Source organism: Mus musculus, chromosome 4 (genome assembly GCF_000001635.26).
Source record: "Mus musculus strain C57BL/6J chromosome 4, GRCm38.p6 C57BL/6J".
Lineage (NCBI taxonomy): Eukaryota > Metazoa > Chordata > Mammalia > Rodentia > Muridae > Mus > Mus musculus.
This window is the reverse complement of record NC_000070.6, coordinates 51,152,808-51,170,914: the sequence shown is the minus strand read 5'-3', so window position 1 is coordinate 51,170,914 and position 18,107 is coordinate 51,152,808.

Genomic DNA, 18,107 nt, shown 5'->3' with positions numbered 1-18,107 from the left:
CTGTTTCCAACTTCCCCATAAAAATAAATAACGAGATGTTTTTGATATTTATATGTAATTGGTATAATCATTCATTAAATATATATTCATTTCTTTACAATCCATAATTGGTCCAGCTACAAGACCTAGCATAACTGGGGAGGGCAATTTTATTGAATTTATGAGTATTATCACATGCAATGATAGAAACTTACACAATTCTGTGAAAGAAATTAAAAATTGAAAAGAAACATTGAAGGAAAAGATGTGCACTGGGGAATGGCTCGTGAGTTACAGATCACACTACTCTTACAGATGATCAGAGTGAACTCCCATCTCTCTTTCTTCACCTTCATGTCACAATCTTTATAACTTCAGGGATTCTGACACCCATTCTAGCCTTTCCAGAAAATAGTACTCAAGTGCAAACACCCACACATTCACATATATACATACAACTGAAAATTAAAAAATAATCTTTCTCTCTCTTTTTATAGGTACAACAGGGTTTGTCTAAGACTAAGGATAATACAACTTTGGGGGAAGTGGTATAGTGAATGAGAGACAGAAAAATTTTAAATTAAAAAAAAAAATCTCTGCTTGTTGGTGGTGGTGCATGCCTTTAATCCCAGCACTTGGGAGGCAGAGGCCAGCAGATTTCTGAGTTTGAGGTCAGCCTGTTCTACAAAGTGAGTTCCAGGACAGCCAGGGCTACACAGAGAAACCCTGTCTCAAGCCCGCCTCCCCCCCTCCCCCCCCCAAAAAAAAAAAAAAAACTCAAAGGAATGGAAAAGGGATTCAATCTACTAGATTTCTAGATTTTAAGCATTGGAGAATGAAAGATAGGAAAATACCCCAACAGGAATAAATCTACGCTAGCATACTGCACTGAAGCACTGAGCAGTACCTCTTGACACACTGACAACCAAGGCACCAAGGCAACTAAGTGACCTTAAATGTGAAAGCAATACAAAGTGAGAGATTTCATCTCATTTTTGAAAGAGAAGATGTGTGGACAGAGACATAGTAAAAACATGGATCTTTCCTGTTTGTAGTTGCATTTTATATTAGGATAGAGTTTCTCTTTATTGGGCCTCCCATTTCAGGAACAGTCACTAACATGAAGCTTGTGAATGTGGATGGTACTTCTGGGTGAAAAAGGGACTTGATAAAATCTATAAGGAGAGGAAATGGCCGTTGCCAGTGACTTCACTTATTATTTTTTCCTTTTTATATTTTATCTTTTTTTTTTCACTTTTTTTAATTAGGTATTTATTTCAATTACATTTCCAATGCTATCCCAAAAGTCCCCCACACGCTCCCCCACCCACTCCCCCATCCATCCATTCCCACTTCTTGGCCCTGGCGTTCCCCTGTACTGAGGCTTATAAAGTTTGCATGACCAATCTTTCCACTGATGGCTGACTAGGCCATCTTCTGATACATATGCAGCTAGAGACACAAGCCCCCAGGGGGCGGGGGGGGGGGTTACTGGTTAGTTCATATTGTTGTTCCACCTATAGGGTTGCAGATCCCTTTAGCTCCTTGGTACTTTCTCTTGCTCCTCCATTGGGGGCCCTGTGATCCATCCAATAGCTGACTGTGAGCATCCACTTCTGTGTTTGTTAGGCCCAGGCATAGTCTCACAAGAGACATCTATATCTGGGTCCTTTGAGCAAAATCTTGCTAGTGTGTGCAATGGTGTTAGCGTTTAGAAGCTGATTATGGGATGGATCCCTGGATATGGCAGTCTCTAGATGGTCCATCCTTTTGTCTCAGCTCCAAACTTTGTCTCTGTAACTCCTTCCATGGGTGTTTTGTTCCCAATTCTAAGAAGGGGCAAAGTGTCCACACTTTGGTCTTCGTTCTTCTTGAGTGTCATGTATTTAGCAAATTGTATCTTATATACTTCACTTATTAAGGAGTTGTTTGGTTACTCAGAACCTAATGTTTATTATTGTTTCTCCCTTACTTCAACAGATATCCAAGAGAACAATTGTAAGTGTGAAAAGATATGTTGCCATTGTTCTGGGTTTCTTTTTTCTCACTTTAATTCACTTTACATCCTAATTATTGGCCTCTTTCATAATCCTCTCCCCATTCTCCTCCTCTTCTCCTCTGAGAGAGTGGAGGACCCCCTAATTATCCCTCTATCTTGGTGCAAATAAGTCTCTGGGGGGCTAAGTGTATCCTCTCCTAAATGAGGACAAAGAAGGCAACCCAGCTAGAAGAACATACCCCACTGCCAGGCAACGGCTTTTGGAATAGACCCTGATCCAGATGTTCAGGACTGAGCTGCACATCTTCTAAATGTCTTTGGGGTGGGGGGCAGGTCCAGGCTGTGTATGCCTTTTGGTTGGTGGTTGAGGTTTCTGAGATCCTAAAGGGTCCAGTTTAGTTGATTCTGTAGGTTTTTCTGTGGAATTCCTATTTCCTTTTGGGGGATGCTTTAATCTTTCACTCAATTCTTTCATAAAAGTTCCCAAGCTCCATCCACTGTTTGGCTGTAGGTTTCTGCATCCGTCTGAGTCAGCTGCTGGGTGGGGCCTCTTGGATGAGAGCCATGCTAGACTCCTGTCTGCAAGAATAACACAGTATCATCAATAGTAACAGGGATTATACATTATAAATACATTGGTATTTGCCCATGAAATTGGTCTCTATTTGGGTTTGTTATTGCTTGGTCATTTCCTTAGTCTCTGCTCCATCACCTGTCCCTGAGTTTCTTGCAGACAGTTTTAAAGGTGGATTGGCATTCATACTGCTCCACTGGGTTTATCACTTGGCTACTGTAGATGCCCTCTTTACATTCCACATCCTGAATGTTATGAGTCATAGCTAAGTTCACCCCACCCCTTTTGATTCTTGAATGCCTCCCCTATCCTAGGTCTCTCCAGTGACTTCAAGATCACTTTCACCTCCATAGACAGTTTTTCTCTCTTTTTCTACTACCAATGACCTTGAAAATTTACACAACCTTGTGCTCTAGTTTGTTTTGCTGCCAATTCTCCTGAACATCTGAAAAGTGAAAACGAAGTATGTCACTGACAATCGGCAATATTTTCTTGAAAGTTTGTTCCCCAAATGAATTAGATCATTATTTCTAAGCATGGCCACATTTAAATATTCAAAGCATAAAAGAATAGATAAATTTTTGCCAGAAATTATTTTGTAGAGTCTGCTTTTCTTTTCTTTTCTTTTCTTTTCTTTTCTTTTCTTTTCTTTTCTTTTCTTTTCTTTTCTTGTCTTGTCTTGTCTTGTCTTTTCTTTTCTTTTCTTTTTTCTCTTCTCTTCTCTTCTCTTCTCTTCTCTTCTCTTCTCTTCTCTCTCTTCCCTTCCCTTCCCCTCCCCTCCCCTTTTTTATTCTCTGTGTGTGTATGTATGTATGTATATGTGTAGAATAGAATATTTTCAGGGAATGGGGAGGGGTGTTGAGATGGTAGTAGAGACAGAGAAAAGGGGGAGAGAGAGACAGAGACAGAGAGAGAGACAGATAGATAGATAGACAGACAGACAGTCAGACAGACAGGCAGACAGAGAGTAGAGAAGCAGAGGCCAGCCACGAGCATTTGGAAAGAGAGAGGGAAAGGGAATGGAGAGATTGGGAGATTGGGGAAAGGGTGAGAGGACAGAATGGGAGCAAGAAGGCAAGAGAACCAGATTGAGAGGAGGAGTGAGCAGCCCCATTTTTACTGAGTCAGGCATACCTCGATGTTGCCAGGTAACTATGGGTTGGAGTCTAGACAAAACGCTAACAATATTTGCTGCTATGGCTCTTTGATAATTTATTCAAAATTGGATTTTACAACCTGTATCTATTCTGGTTATTTTTTCTTTTAGTTGATATTTACTTTATTTACATTTCAAATGTTTTCCCCTTTCTAGATCTCCCCTCTGGAAAACCCTATCCCATCCCTCTTCTCCCTGCCTCTATGAAGTACTCTCCCACCCACATACCCACTCCTACCTTCATGCCCAGGAATTCCCCTATACTGGGGCTTTGAACATCCTCATGCCCAAGGGCCGCACCTCCCACTGATGTCCAACAAGGCCATCCTCTACCACATATGTTACTGGAGCCATGAGTCCCTCCATGTGTACTATTTGGTTGGTGGTCCAGTCCTCAGGAAGTCCATGGAGTCTGTCCCATTGACATTGTTGCTCCCCTCATGGGGCTGCAAAACCCCTCAGCTCTTTGAGTCTCTTCTCCAACTCCTTCATCTGGGACCCTCATGCTCAGTCCAATGGTTGACTGCAAGCATCCAATTCTGTATTTATCATGCTCTGGAAGATCCTCACAGGAGACCGTTATATCAGGATCCTCTCAGCAAACACTTCTTGGCATCCACAATAGTGTCTGTGTTGGGTAACTGTTTATGGGATGGATCCCAGTTGGGGCAGTCTCTGGATGGCCTTTCCTTCAGTATCTGCTACACACTTTGTCTCTGTATCTCCTGCCATTTCTATTTTGATCCTCTTTCTAAGAAGAACATCTACAAGTGGGTAGGGAGAGAGGGACCTGGGAGGGAGAGTGGATGGGGAGGGGGGAGAATTGGCCAGAGAGGGGAACCTTATCTGGCATTGGGTAAGAGTAAAGGATTGAAGCCCAGAGAACCAGAAGAAAGAATGGAAACAGGCAACCTCAGGAGGTAGGAAGATGGCAGGACCCTCCAGAATGCACTAGAGACCTGGGGGGTAGGAGGATCTCAGGACTTAAAGGGTGTGATCTTATGAAATGTCCAACAGTAGGGAGAGGGTACTTATTGAGCCCACCTCCAGCAGGAAGACAGGGCATCAAATGAGATGGGGGTGCATCCCATAGTCACAATTCTGACCTATAATTGTTTCTGTCTCAAAGAATTACAGGAATGGAAATGGAGAGGAGCCTGAGGAAACTAAGGTCCAGTGACAGGCCAAAAGTGGGATCCAGCTCAAGGGGAGGTCCAAGGCCTGACACTATCACTGAGGCTATAGAGCACTCACAAAAAGGGACCTATCCTGACTGCCCTCCAAAAGACCCAACAAACAGCTAAAAGAATCAGATGCAGATATTTGCACCCAACCAATGGACAGAAACAGCTGACCCCTGTTGTTGAATTTGGAAAGGCTGAAAGAATCTGAGGAGAAGGCTGATTCTGTAGGAGGACAAGCAGTCTCAATTGATCTGGACCTCTGAGATCTCTCAAACATTGGGCCACCAAACAGGCAGCATACACTAGCTGATATGAAGTCACCAGCACACATACAGCAGAGGACAGCCGGGTCTGTGTTCATTCAGAGATGATGCACCTAATCCTCAAGAGACTGGAGGCCCCAGGAAGTTTAGAGGCTAGGTGGGGTTGGGGGTAGGGACAGCCACGTGGCAACAGAGGTGTGGGGAGGAGTTATGGGATATAGATCAGTCAGAGGGTAGACAGGGAGGGAATGAAATTTGGAGTGTAAAATTAATTAATTAATTTAAAAAAGAACTGGGGGAATCAGCATCCCTGACCTCTGTACTAGAGTCCTATTTTTATGCCACTTCCTCTTCCCCTGTCACCTATTGTTTTAGTAACAGTTCAATTGCTATGAAGTGGCAACAGAGGAAAGGCAACTCTTATAAAAGGAAGCATTTAATTTAATTGGGGTCTTACTTGAAATGTCTGAGTCTCAATTCACTTTCAACATAGCCAGAAGCTTGGTATCAATCAGGCATTCATGGGCTGACGGCTAACATACTGATTCATAGGGAAGCAAGCATAGTGGGGGACACTGTGCCTGGCTTTAAACCTCAAAGCTACATTAGAGTAACACACTTTCTCCAATACCTCTCTCTCTCTCTCTCTCTCTCTCTCTCTTTCTCTCTCTCTCCATATATATATATATATATATATATATATATATGTATATATATATATATATATGATCTTCCTCCTCCAACTTCTTCCTGTTCCTCCTCTTCTCCTTCTCCTTCTTGATATATAAATATATATTAAGTAATTTTATAAATTATATATAAATATAAATTTGGTTATTTATTTTGCATTTAAAAAGTTATTTGTGCATTTCAGTCAGGGAAGGGATAATTCAATTGCTGTGACAGTGATTGACTCACAAACAAACCTTCCCACTTATAACTATTTCTAGTTTTTCAGTTACATAGATAGTTTTGAAAGGAAAACCAGAATCCTTAAATATTTTATTTACAGATATTACTAGATAACTTTACAAAAACATTGGTTTCAATTTTTTAAAGAAGAAGAAGAAGAAGAAGAAGAAGAAGAAGAAGAAGAAGAAGAAGAAGAAGAAGAAGAAGAAGAAGAAGAAGAAGAAGAGCAGGAAGAACAAGAACACACATAACAAGAAGGATAGGAAGACGAAGCAGAAAAGGAGGGCAAAGTAGAAGAAGAAAATGGTGGAGGGGAAATTCAGTGCTATTGTATTTGATTTCTTCTTTTAATGATTTGTGGATTTGTTTAAACACTCTCCCTCTCTCCCTCCCTCTCCCCGTTCTCTCTCTATCTCTGTCTGTCTCTGTCTGCCTCTCTGTCTGTCTGTCTCTGTCTCTGTTTCTGTATCTCTCTCCCTCTCTGTATCTATATGTTAAATTTTACTGATTTAGTTACATAATTCTTTCTACCACATATTTTTCATAAAAGTCATTGATTTCAAAGACAAAAGCGCGAGATCAACTTTTGTTTTCTCCACATTATTTTATTTTGTGTGAGTGTATGTATGTGAGAGAGAAAAATAGGGAAAACAATGGGCCCATACATGTCATGACATAAATGTAGATGTCAAGCAACAGCTTTGCAGATATGGCTCTCTTCTTCCACCTTATGTAGGTTTCCTGGACTGAACTCAGGGCCATCAGGCTTCTAAGCCTTTACCTGCTGAGCCATTTCCCAGCATAAGTTTTCATCTCAGAATCAAGACTATGCAATTGAGATGTTAGATTCATTTAAGAGGAGGTACATAAAAATCAAAGGCCAGTTTTAGTGCTATGGAAACTGCTACTTTTGAAAAGAGAGTAGGGAATCTTTCACCTGAGAGTGAAAAAATAGTAATGATAGAATTTGAATGTACCTCATTCATTTATGTTCATATGTGTATAAGAAGAAAATACACCTAATTAATTATGTTATTTTACAAGAAATATATGAGTTTAAGGAAAGAACACTGGAGCTGGTAAGAAGGCTAAGTGTGTAAGAGTGCTTCCTGTGCAAGCATGACCATTTGCATTTGCATCCCAGTACATTGATAAATCCTGGGGGTGGCTGGATCCATACTTGCATGTCATAATCATGAAGTAAGAGATAGGATTTGGAGCTTTGTAGCTTCAGATTAAGTAAAAGATGCTGTGTTAAACTGTGCTAACACTGTCATAAAAGAAGACTACAAAGAATGCTAGAGCAGGATAACTCCCTAGGAACTCTGTGTGTTCATGCTCAGGTATGTACATATATAAAGATCACACATATACACACATGTATGTTTAAACTTAAATAGCTGACTTATTTATAATAGCCAGAAGCTGGAAACAACCCAGGTATCCCTCAACAGAGGAATGGATACAGAAAATGTGGTTCATTTACACAATGGAGTATTACTCAGCTATTAAGAAAAATGACCTCATGAAATTTGCAGGCAAATGGATGGAACTAGAAAATATCATCCTGAGAGAGGCAACGCGGTCACAAAACAAAACAAAACAAAACAAAACAAAACAAAACAACCCATAGTATGTACTTACTGATAACTGGATATTAGCCAAAACGAAACCCAAAAAAACCAAAAACCAAAAACCAAAAAACAAAAACCAAAAAACAAAAACCAAAAAACAAAACAAAACAAAAACAAAAACAAAAAACAAAAAACCTCAGAAACCCATAATACAACTCACAGAACATATGAAACCCAAGAAGAAAGACCAAATCCTAGATGTTTCAGTCCTACTCACAAGGGCTAAGAAATAGTAATTATCTCAGGAAGTAGAGGGAGGGAGGGATCTAGGAGGGGGAGAGGAGGGGAAGGGAATAAGAGGGCAGGTTCAGATACAGGAGGAGATGGGGTAGAATTATAGAGGGTCAGGAATTTGAAAGGAAATGTGTAGCAGTGTAGGAGGGGGAACTTGTGGCAGCCACTGGAAAGTCCCCAGATGCCAGGGACTCAAGAGGTTTCCAGGATACAAAAAGGAGGATATTAGTCAAAATACCCAATGAAGTGGAGGTAGAACCTGTAGAGACCCTATCCAGTGGATAAGCACGACCCCCTTTGAGGGATGGGACCTCCCATCCACCTCAAAAATACTAATCCAGAATTCCTCCTATCAAAAGGAATTATAGGGACAAAGAGTGGAACAGAGACTGAAGGAAAGGTCATCCAGAGACTGTCCCACCTAGGGATCCATTCCATCTGCACACACCAAACCTAGACACTATGTCTGATGCCAAGAAGTGCTTGCTGACAGGAGCCTGTTATAGCTGTTCTTTGAGAGGCTCTGCAAGAGCCTCACCAATACAGAAGTGGATGCACTTAGCCAAACATCAGACTGAGAGCATGGGGATCCCAGTGGAGAAGTTAGGCAAGGACTGAACGAGCTCTAAAGGGGTTTGCAACCTCATAGGAAGAAGAAGAAGAAGAAGAACAACAACAACAACAACAACAACAAAAACCCAACCAGATCCCCCAAAGCTCCCAGGGCCTAAACTACCAACCAAACAGTATACATGGGGGAACCCATGACTACAGCTGGATATGTAGCAGAGGATTGCCTTATGTGGCATCAAAGGGAGGAGATCCCCTTGGTTCTCTGGAGGCTCAATGACCCAGGGTAGGGGAATGCTAGAGGACTGAGTTGGGAGTGGGTAGGTGAGTGAAGGGAGCATCCTCATAGAGGCATGTGGGAATTGGGGGAAGGAATAGGAGGGTTTGAGGTGGGGAAATTGCAAAGAGGGATAACATTTGGAATGTAAGTAAATAAAAAGAAAAGGAAGGGTGCATAAAAATAATTTAAATAAATTAATATCAATAAAAAAGAAAGAAAAGTGATTGATTTTTACTACTATCAATGTTCATAAAGTTATTTCTGAATGAGCTTTTAAAATATCTATTTTTACCTTAATATAGACAGAAGTTCACTGGTCTAAATGTATTTTTGCATTTACACCCACCACATATGTATTTTTGGCTGCATACAGTGCTCATATTTAACAATAAATATAAGAGTCTCCTCACAGGCCAGGCAGTGGTGGCTCATGCCTTTAATCCCAGAACTTGGGAGGCAGAGGCAGGCAGATTTCTGAGTTCGAGGCCAGACTGATCTACAAAGTATGTGCCAGGAAGGCCAGGGCTACACAGAGAAACCATCTCGCAAAAAAACCAAACCAAAACAACCAACCAAACAAACAAAAAAACAAAAGTCTCCTTACTAAAAAGGATAAAAATGATTTTTATTTTAACAATACTAAATGAAAAAATTAACTTTCACAGAACTACTGTGTGCAGACAAGTGTTCCCTAAGCTAGTTTTATTCTTTTTTTATTATTATGTATTTTATCATTTACATTTCAAATGCTATCCCAAAAGTCCCCCATACCCTTGCGCCCACTCTCCCCGCCCCACTCCCACTTCTTGGCCCTGGCATTCCCCTGTACTTAAGCATATAAAGTTTGCAAGATCAATGGGCCTCTTTTTTCACTGATGGCCAACTAGACCATCTTCTGATATATATGCAGCTACAGACATGAGCTCTGGGGGTACTGATTAGTTAATATTGTCGTTCCACATATAGAGTTGCAGATCCACTTAGCTCCTTGAGTACTTTCTCTAGCTCCTCTGTTGGGGGACCTGTGTTCCATCCAATAGCTGACTGTGTGAATCCTTTTCAGTGTTTGCTAGGCCCAAGAATAGCCTCAAAAGAGACAGCTATATCAGGGTCCTTTCAGCAAAATCTTGCTAGTGTATGCAATGGTGTTAGCATTTGAAGGCTGATTATGGGATGGTTCCCCGGTTATGGCAGTCTCTAGATGGTCCATCCTTTCATCTCAGCTCCAAAGTTTGTCTCTGTAATTCCTTCCATGGGTGTTTTGTTCCCAATTTTAAGAAGGGGCAAAGTGTCCACACTTTGGTCTTCGTTCTTCTTGAGTTTCATGTGTTTTACAAATTGTATCTTATATCTTGGGTATTCCAAGATTCTCTGCTAATATCCTCTTATCAGTGAGTACATATCATGTGAGTTCTTTTGTGATTGGGTTACCTCACTCAGAATGATGCCCTCCAGGTCAATCCATTTGCCTAGGAATTTCATAAATTCATTCTTTTTAATAGCTGTGTAGTACTCCATTGTGTAAATGTACCACATTTTCTGTATCCATTCCTCTGTTGAGGAGCATCTGGGTTCTTTCCAGCTTCTGGCTATTATAAATAAGGCTGCTATGAACATAGTGGAGCATGTGTCCTTCTTACCACTTGGAACATTTTCTGGATATATGCCCAGGAGAGGTATTGCAGGATCCTCCAGGAGTACTATGTGCAATTTTCTGAGGAACCGCCAGACTGATTTCCAGAGTGGTTGTACAAGCTTGCAATTCCACCCACAATGGAGGAGTGTTCCTCTTTCTCCACATCCTCGCCAGCATCTGCTGTCACCTGAATTTTTGATCTTAGCCATTCTGACTGGTATGAGATGGAATCTCAGGCTTATTTTGATTTGCATTCCCCTGATGATTAAGGATGCTGAACATATTTTCAGGTGCTTCTCAACAATTCGGTATTCCTCAGGTGAGAATTCTTTGTTTACCTTTGAGCCCCATTTTTTAATGGGGTTATTTGATTTTCTGGGATCCACCTTCTTGAGTTCTTCATATATATTGGATATTAGTCCCCTATCTGATTTAGGATAGGTAAAGATCTCCCAAACTGTTGGTGGCCTTTTTGTCTTATTGATGATGTCTTTAGCCTTACAAAAGCTTTGCAATTGTATGAAGTCCCATTTTTCGATTCTGGATCTTACAGCACAAGCCATTGCTGTTCTATTCAGGAATTTTTCTCTGTGCCCATATTTTCGAGGCTTTTCCCCACTTTCTCCTCTTTAAGTTTCACTATCTCTGGTTTTATGTGGAGTTCCTTGATCCACTTAGATTTGACCTTAGTACAAGGAGATGGGAGTGGATCAATTAACATTCTTCTACATGATAACTGCCAGTTGTAGCAGCACCATTTGTTGAAAATGCTGTCTTTTTTCCACTGGATGGTTTTAACTCCCTTGTCTAAGATCAAGTGACCATAGGTGTATGGGTTCATTTCTCAGTCTTCAATTCTATTCCATTAGTCTAGTTGTTTGTCACTATACCAGTACCATGCAGTTTTTATCACTATTGCTCTGTAGTACAGCTTTAGGTCAGGCATGGTGATTCCACCAGAGGTTCTTTTATCCTTGAAAAGAGTTTTGGCTATTCTAGGTTTTTTGTTATTCCAGATGAATTTGCAAATTGCTCTTTCTAATTCGTTGAAGAATTGAGTTGGAATTTTTATGGGAATTGCATTGAATCTGTAGAAAGTTTTGGCAAGATAGCCATTTTTACTATATTGATCCTGCCAATCCATGAGCATGGGAGATCTTTCCATCTTCTGAGATCTTTAATTTCTTTTTTCTGAGAATTGAAGTTCTTATCATACAGATCTTTCACTTCCTTAGTTAGAGTCACACCAAGGTATTTTATATTATTTGTGACTATTGAAAAGGGTGTTGTTGCCCTAATTTCTTTCTCAGCCTGTTTATTCTTTGTGTAGAGAAAGGCCGTTGACTTGTTTGAGTTAATTTTATATCCAGCTGCTTCGCTGAAGCTGTTTATCAGGCTTAGGAGTTCTCTGGTGAATTTTTAGGGTCATTTATATATACTATCATATCATCTGCAAAAAGTGATATTTTTGACTTCTTCCTTTCCAATTTTTATCCCCTTGATCTCCTTTTGTTGTCGAATTGCTCTAGCTAGGACTTGAAGTACAGTGTTGAATAGGTAGGGAGAAAGTGGGCAGCCTTGTCTATTCCTTGATCTTAGTGGGATTGCTTCCAACTTCTCACCATTTACTTTGATGTTGGCTACTAGTTTGCTGTAGATTGCTTTTATCATGTTTAGATATGGGCCTTGAATTCCTGATCTTTCCATGTCTTTTAACATGAATGGGTGTTGGATTTTGTCAAATGCTTCCTCCGCATCTAACGAGATGATCATGTTGTTTTTGTCTTTGAATTTGTTTATATAATGGATTATGTTTATGGACTTGTATATTAAACCATCCCTGCATCTCTGGAATGAAACCTACTTCGTCAGGATGGAAGATTGTTTTGATGTGTTCTTGGATTCGGTTAGGGAGAATTTTATTGAGTATTTTTGCATTGATATTCATAAGGGAAATTGGTCTGAAGTTCTCTATCTTTGTTGGGTCTTTTTGTGGTTTAGGTATCAGAGTAATTGTGGCTTCATATGAATTGGGTAGAGTACCTTGTTTCTATTTTGTAGAATTGTTTGTGAAGAACTGGAATTAGATCTTCTTTGAAGGTCTGATAGAATTCTGCACTAAAGTCATCTAGTCCTGGGCTTTTTTTGGCTGGGAGACTATTAATGCCTGCGTCTATTTCTTTAGGGGATATAGGACTGTTTAGATCATTAACTTGATCCCGATTTCAGTTTGTTACCTGGTATCTGTCAACATTATTTTGAAGATGTTTGCTTTGTAACATGTGACATATCACTATGAAGTAGCATCCCTCCTCCTTGCCTATACTCTCTAAGACTTTGTGCTTTTTGTGGGAGGTATTTTGTCTTTGTATATAAACTTATTTTTGCTTATTCATATCTTGGCATTCTTTTTTTTATTCCTTTCTAGAATCCCAAACACTCTAGAAGAAGTGAGAAAAAGTCCAACCACCATAAAGACTGTGCTGTTCAAAGTCTGTGCTGTGCATGCACAGACTGTCTTGAGCATCGTTAGCACGTAAGTGAAGCATTTGCTGAAGTGGGTTGTGCTGCTCAGCATGCCATCTCTAATCTACTGGTTAAAGAACCTTAGGTGTGTTTATTTATGTCAGTATTGTTTGTGTGGTTCACGCAGTATGTCTCTCTTACTGGATCCTGGCTGTACTCCTTATCAATTTCTTTAATAAAATACTTTGAGATCTTTAATGGTTGACAGATTAAATAATCATAATAAAAGAGGTTCTAATATAATAGATATCAATATCAGTACATCTTAATTTAAAATTTTTCTTTCTAGATTTTGTTTTATTTAACAAATTTCCAAGAAAATCCAAAACGTTTTTTAATGTTTCCAAACTTTGAAAAATTTTCATTATAATAATAGATGCTAAATTTTCATTCTCCTCTTGTCTAATAATGGCTGTTGTTTTACAGAAGGGAAATTAGTGATCATTGCATTTGTCTTATAATCTGAGGGCTTATAACATTTCTAGGGCATCATATCATTTAGCTTCTATATTAATATCTATACCGTTGAACGTCTCAAATCATGCCAAATTCCACTTTCCTCAAATTTTCTCATTTTCCACTTCTACTTTCCCTACATTTAAATGCATTCCCATCCATACTTGGTATGCATTTCACATATTTGGAGAAACAGTTTAAGTTGTGGCAAACTAGGAGGCTTCAGCAATTTGCCTTATATCATACTCAGACAGCTATCTCAGGGATAGACTGCGCTGATTTATGGTCACAATGCTGGAGCTCTGCTTTTAGCATCTTCTACTCTCACTGTGTTCATTGGTAATTTCCTTTTCAGGTTCAGTATAGATTAGTTAGGGAAGGAAATACAGCCTCCAAGATACAAACAGTGAGCAAATAAATATTTTCTTGCTCCAATATATCTGAAAACTGATTTTGATTAACATGATATAATTTTACTATAGTAGTTCAAATTTTATACTATTGTTATCATTTTTTGTTTTCCTAGGGAAGAAGAATTTGGAAATATTCTCTAAGATATCATCATTACTTTTGAAAATAGTTGTGTAAGGTTTTACTATATTGTGTTATCTGTAGCATTGTTTAGCTTGTCTGCAGTGTGTCACATGGAGCCTTAGGCATCCATTGTGTGTGAAGTCTATACATTGAACTCTACCATCAGAAAGAAACATACTAGTCATCTGCCAGCCTTTCTTGTCATTTGCTGAAGCAAGCAGTGTTCCATGGCCAGGCTGTGGAGATGGATAATCCTGTCGGGGAATCCATCAAGAAGTGGCTACGCAAGTGTTCTCTTGGATTCCCTGAAAGCATTTGTAAAGAAACATGTTTTTTTTTTTTTTTTAATTTTTGGCCAAGAATCTTTTTAGAACTATGTAAAGGCTATGGCCTGCCTCTCTGCTCAAATCAGATTGACTACATGTTAGAGATGAATCAAAGCATGAATCATTACTTTTATCATATCCTGTCTATCAAAGCTGTGAGTGTACTGCCCTCAATCTGGAAGATGAAGCCATATTTTTTTTGCTATAAAATGTGTTCAATTAAAAATGCATAATGATAATCAATTTCTTGATCTTGAAAGGTAATACACAAAATCTGCAAGTAGCTATTAATATCTGCTAGACATACACTAAAACATAATTAAAATATTTTTTCAAACAAAAATGCTTTACATGAGTGCTCATAACAATATATCTGAAGATTGCCAGAGGACAAAAATGACCCCAAACCTGATCAACTGATAAAGATGTAAAGAAAGCATAAAAATTGATGAAATAGAATATTATTCACTCATAAAATCAAGGAGAGGTGGTTATATTCTATAACATGTGTAGGCATTGGAAGAATTAAATAAAAGATAAAAAGCCAGACAGAGTTTCCTAAAATTTAGACAGAGACAATATTATGAGTTATGAAATCCTACAGAAAGAGTCATGTCAAGTGACTCAACCATAACTGTGTACTTGTACTCTTGGATAATGATGCAAGTTTGGAATTAGAAGTACTAATTCTATAGAAATGTGAAATGCTCTATTGTAATTGGCTTTTATGTTTTATGATGGGTAATTTTATTATTTGAATGTACCTTAGGCACAGGTATTACTTACATATTTATATTATTAATATATTGTATTGAATATATAGTATAGAGTAAAGTGGAATATCCATATTCAATATATATAGAAGTTCCACATATATACATATACATATATATACACATAGAAAGAATGAATATATATATTTATGTATATATGAACATATATGTATATATAGATATAATATATATGAATGAATGAGTTGTATACATAATATAATATAATATGTATATTTTATATATTATATTTTTATATATACATATATATATGCATGTATTTTGAAGTGGAAGTTTCTAGATATGTCATGTGATAGAGACTCATGTGGTATTGTGATGATGCAGGCTTACATGGATTTTTGAGGCAAGGCCTGTGGGAGTACTTGTGGTATTTGTAGAGAGTATAAATAGGAATCAATTAACAGTGACAACACACTTTCTTGCATGGCAAGCTTTGCAACATTTCAGTGGTCTCACATTTTTGTTGATCTTTGTTTTGTTTTGTTTTTTGAGAAAGGCATTGCAAAGAACTTCTACTGTAGTTCTGGGTGGTCCTGACCACTACTGCTGACACATCCTTATGGTTTCTGCTGGATTATGTTACTGCTGCTGATTGGTGTTTGCTATCCTGACACTAATGGCACGGACTGCTGGTATCCTGACAAATGGAGATTAGAATTTCCCCTAAGGAAATACTTCTAAAGACAGCCCCATCCCCTTGTCTTTCTCCCCTACTTTTGGATGATGGGCTAAAAGTAGAGTTGGTGTATTTAAGGATCCTTATTAAAAGTAGGTTTTGAAAAAAATCCAAGCCTATAGGGGATGGCTGTGATTATCTGAGTCTGTTCAAATGACTCTTGTCTATTAGATGCAGATGTATGAGGCATTAGAAGTACGTAGGGGTCACTAAAAAGGACTTTTAATAAGGCAACAGGTCTTCTATGGCAAGGGACCATATCCAAAGATATGATCTGGCAGGAATGAAGACATAACACAATATTAACCCTTCTGTCTGGAACACACCTTTATTTCCCTGAAATGACCTCAAATTAAGGGGCAGATAAAGTGACAATTCAGAGAAAGTTTTGACAGAATGAGTCAGAGATAGGATACTACCAACTCTCATGAGAAAAGACAGGAACAAGAGGCTACTTAAAGGTCAATGAAGGAGGGAAAGTTGAATTTAGTTCAATTTAATTCTGATGAGTTCAGGTCAAGTGAGTTCTGCTTAGTATAGTTCAGTTGAGTGCAATAAAGCTTAGTGCAGATCAGATCATGGAATTGGCAAAAGGCACTCTTTCTAAGCCGTTCAATTTAGTTAGAAGCTGAGAAAAGCCAATTTGAACCTGTCAGCCTAGAGAGTAGTTTGAGCCAGAATAGCTGAGTTGAATCAGCCAGCCAAAGTTCATAAAGAGTTAGAAAGCGTGTGGTTATTCAGCAGTTAAGGCTTTCAGACTGAAAATTTCTAGATTTCCATTTGCAGACAGAGGCTGGAAGCTTAAGCCTTCAAAGTGTGAGCTTATAGAAGATTAGATTGTATAGAGTCTATAATTATTAAAAATAAATCTCAAGTATATTCTAAGCAATGATAAGCAGTATAAACATATAAGAGTAGTTTTAGCATACTAGAGGAAAATCATTTCACAGAGTAGAATATTAACTTTATTTTTTATTTCGTAAAATATATATAATTTCTATATTTGTTACCCTACTTTTAATGTCATTTTTATTACTACCAAATCTAGATTTTCAAGAAAGCACAGTAATATTTTTCTACATATCTAAGGATATATTTGAATAATTTTTGTTGCTTCTTTATAGTTTTAACATGTCATATTTCAGCATTCAATCTCCCAGATATTTAAAAGTATCTCTGTTTTCAAAATTCCGTGTAAATATTTCATTATAGTGTCACTTTCTGGTTGTTTGGAATGCAATAATAATCCTTACATATAAATATTGACTTGTTTTTATTTCTGTGTCTTAATTCGTCCATGTACTGAAAGTCGATTTTCTCTGTTTGGTGACAGCCTACTCTGTCACTCAATGTTCATTCCCTGATTATAACCATGACCCATGCTCTCTGTTCAAACATGCTATAGTGGTGGGGTTGCTGTACTTGAGCCTCCCTTTCCTTTCCTCTGAATCACTCATGCAGATGTACACTGGCTCACTGAGAGGTGTGATGTCAGCTTTGCTGCAGCTGTGACATCCAGAACTCATTGTGTTTCTCTTTCTAAAGCTCAGTCTCTTCATGAGTGCTTCTTGAATTCAAAAATTCCTGACATCATTCCCTTCTTTTCTGCCTGTGATTAAAAGTCTTATTTGTCTTCCAAGTGCTATGATTTTTTTAAAGAAATTACTATTTCTGATGATGATGACTTCTGAAGCATCAAAACACAGGCTGCAAATGTAAAACAGATCGTTATGACAGTATAAATTTGCTTATCCTGGTGGTTTGAGAATGTTGGATATGCATGTCATTTGTTTGCATCAATGTGCTCCTTTTACACCTCCCCTCCAATTGCTTCCGGGTCTCCTCTGGCCCAGCTTCTATGCCCCTGCCACATTTTCATTCTCATTCTTTGACTTTAGTGCTAACGTTTATTTAAAAATAATCAATAAAACAGCCTGAGCATTTCACACTGCATTTTCTGTTCTCTTTATGTGCGATACATAGAATCAGCTTAACTCTGCCCAGTATGCATCAGTGTCTTTTGACAGTTGCTATAAACAAAGAACAGAATTGTTCAGTCATGCTTTTAGCTTTATGCTTTACTGAAAGAAGAGGCAAGAAACCACAGCCTGTGTTTGCCAGAAAGGCTTTGCTGATAGCATTTAACAAAGGAGGCTAGCCTAGCCCATTTTCTTGAATCAGAACTCAAGTTTTATCCAGTTTAACTCTGAAATCTAGGTAAAGAAAGGTAAGCAATATTGTTTGCCACATTACTTTCTATCAATAGAATTTCCTCTGTAATGCAATGGTCTGATATTTCATTAAACCTCTATTAGCACAGACCTGTGAAAAACACAGACTTTCTGTCATCCAGAATTTTGCCTAGTTTACAAATGCC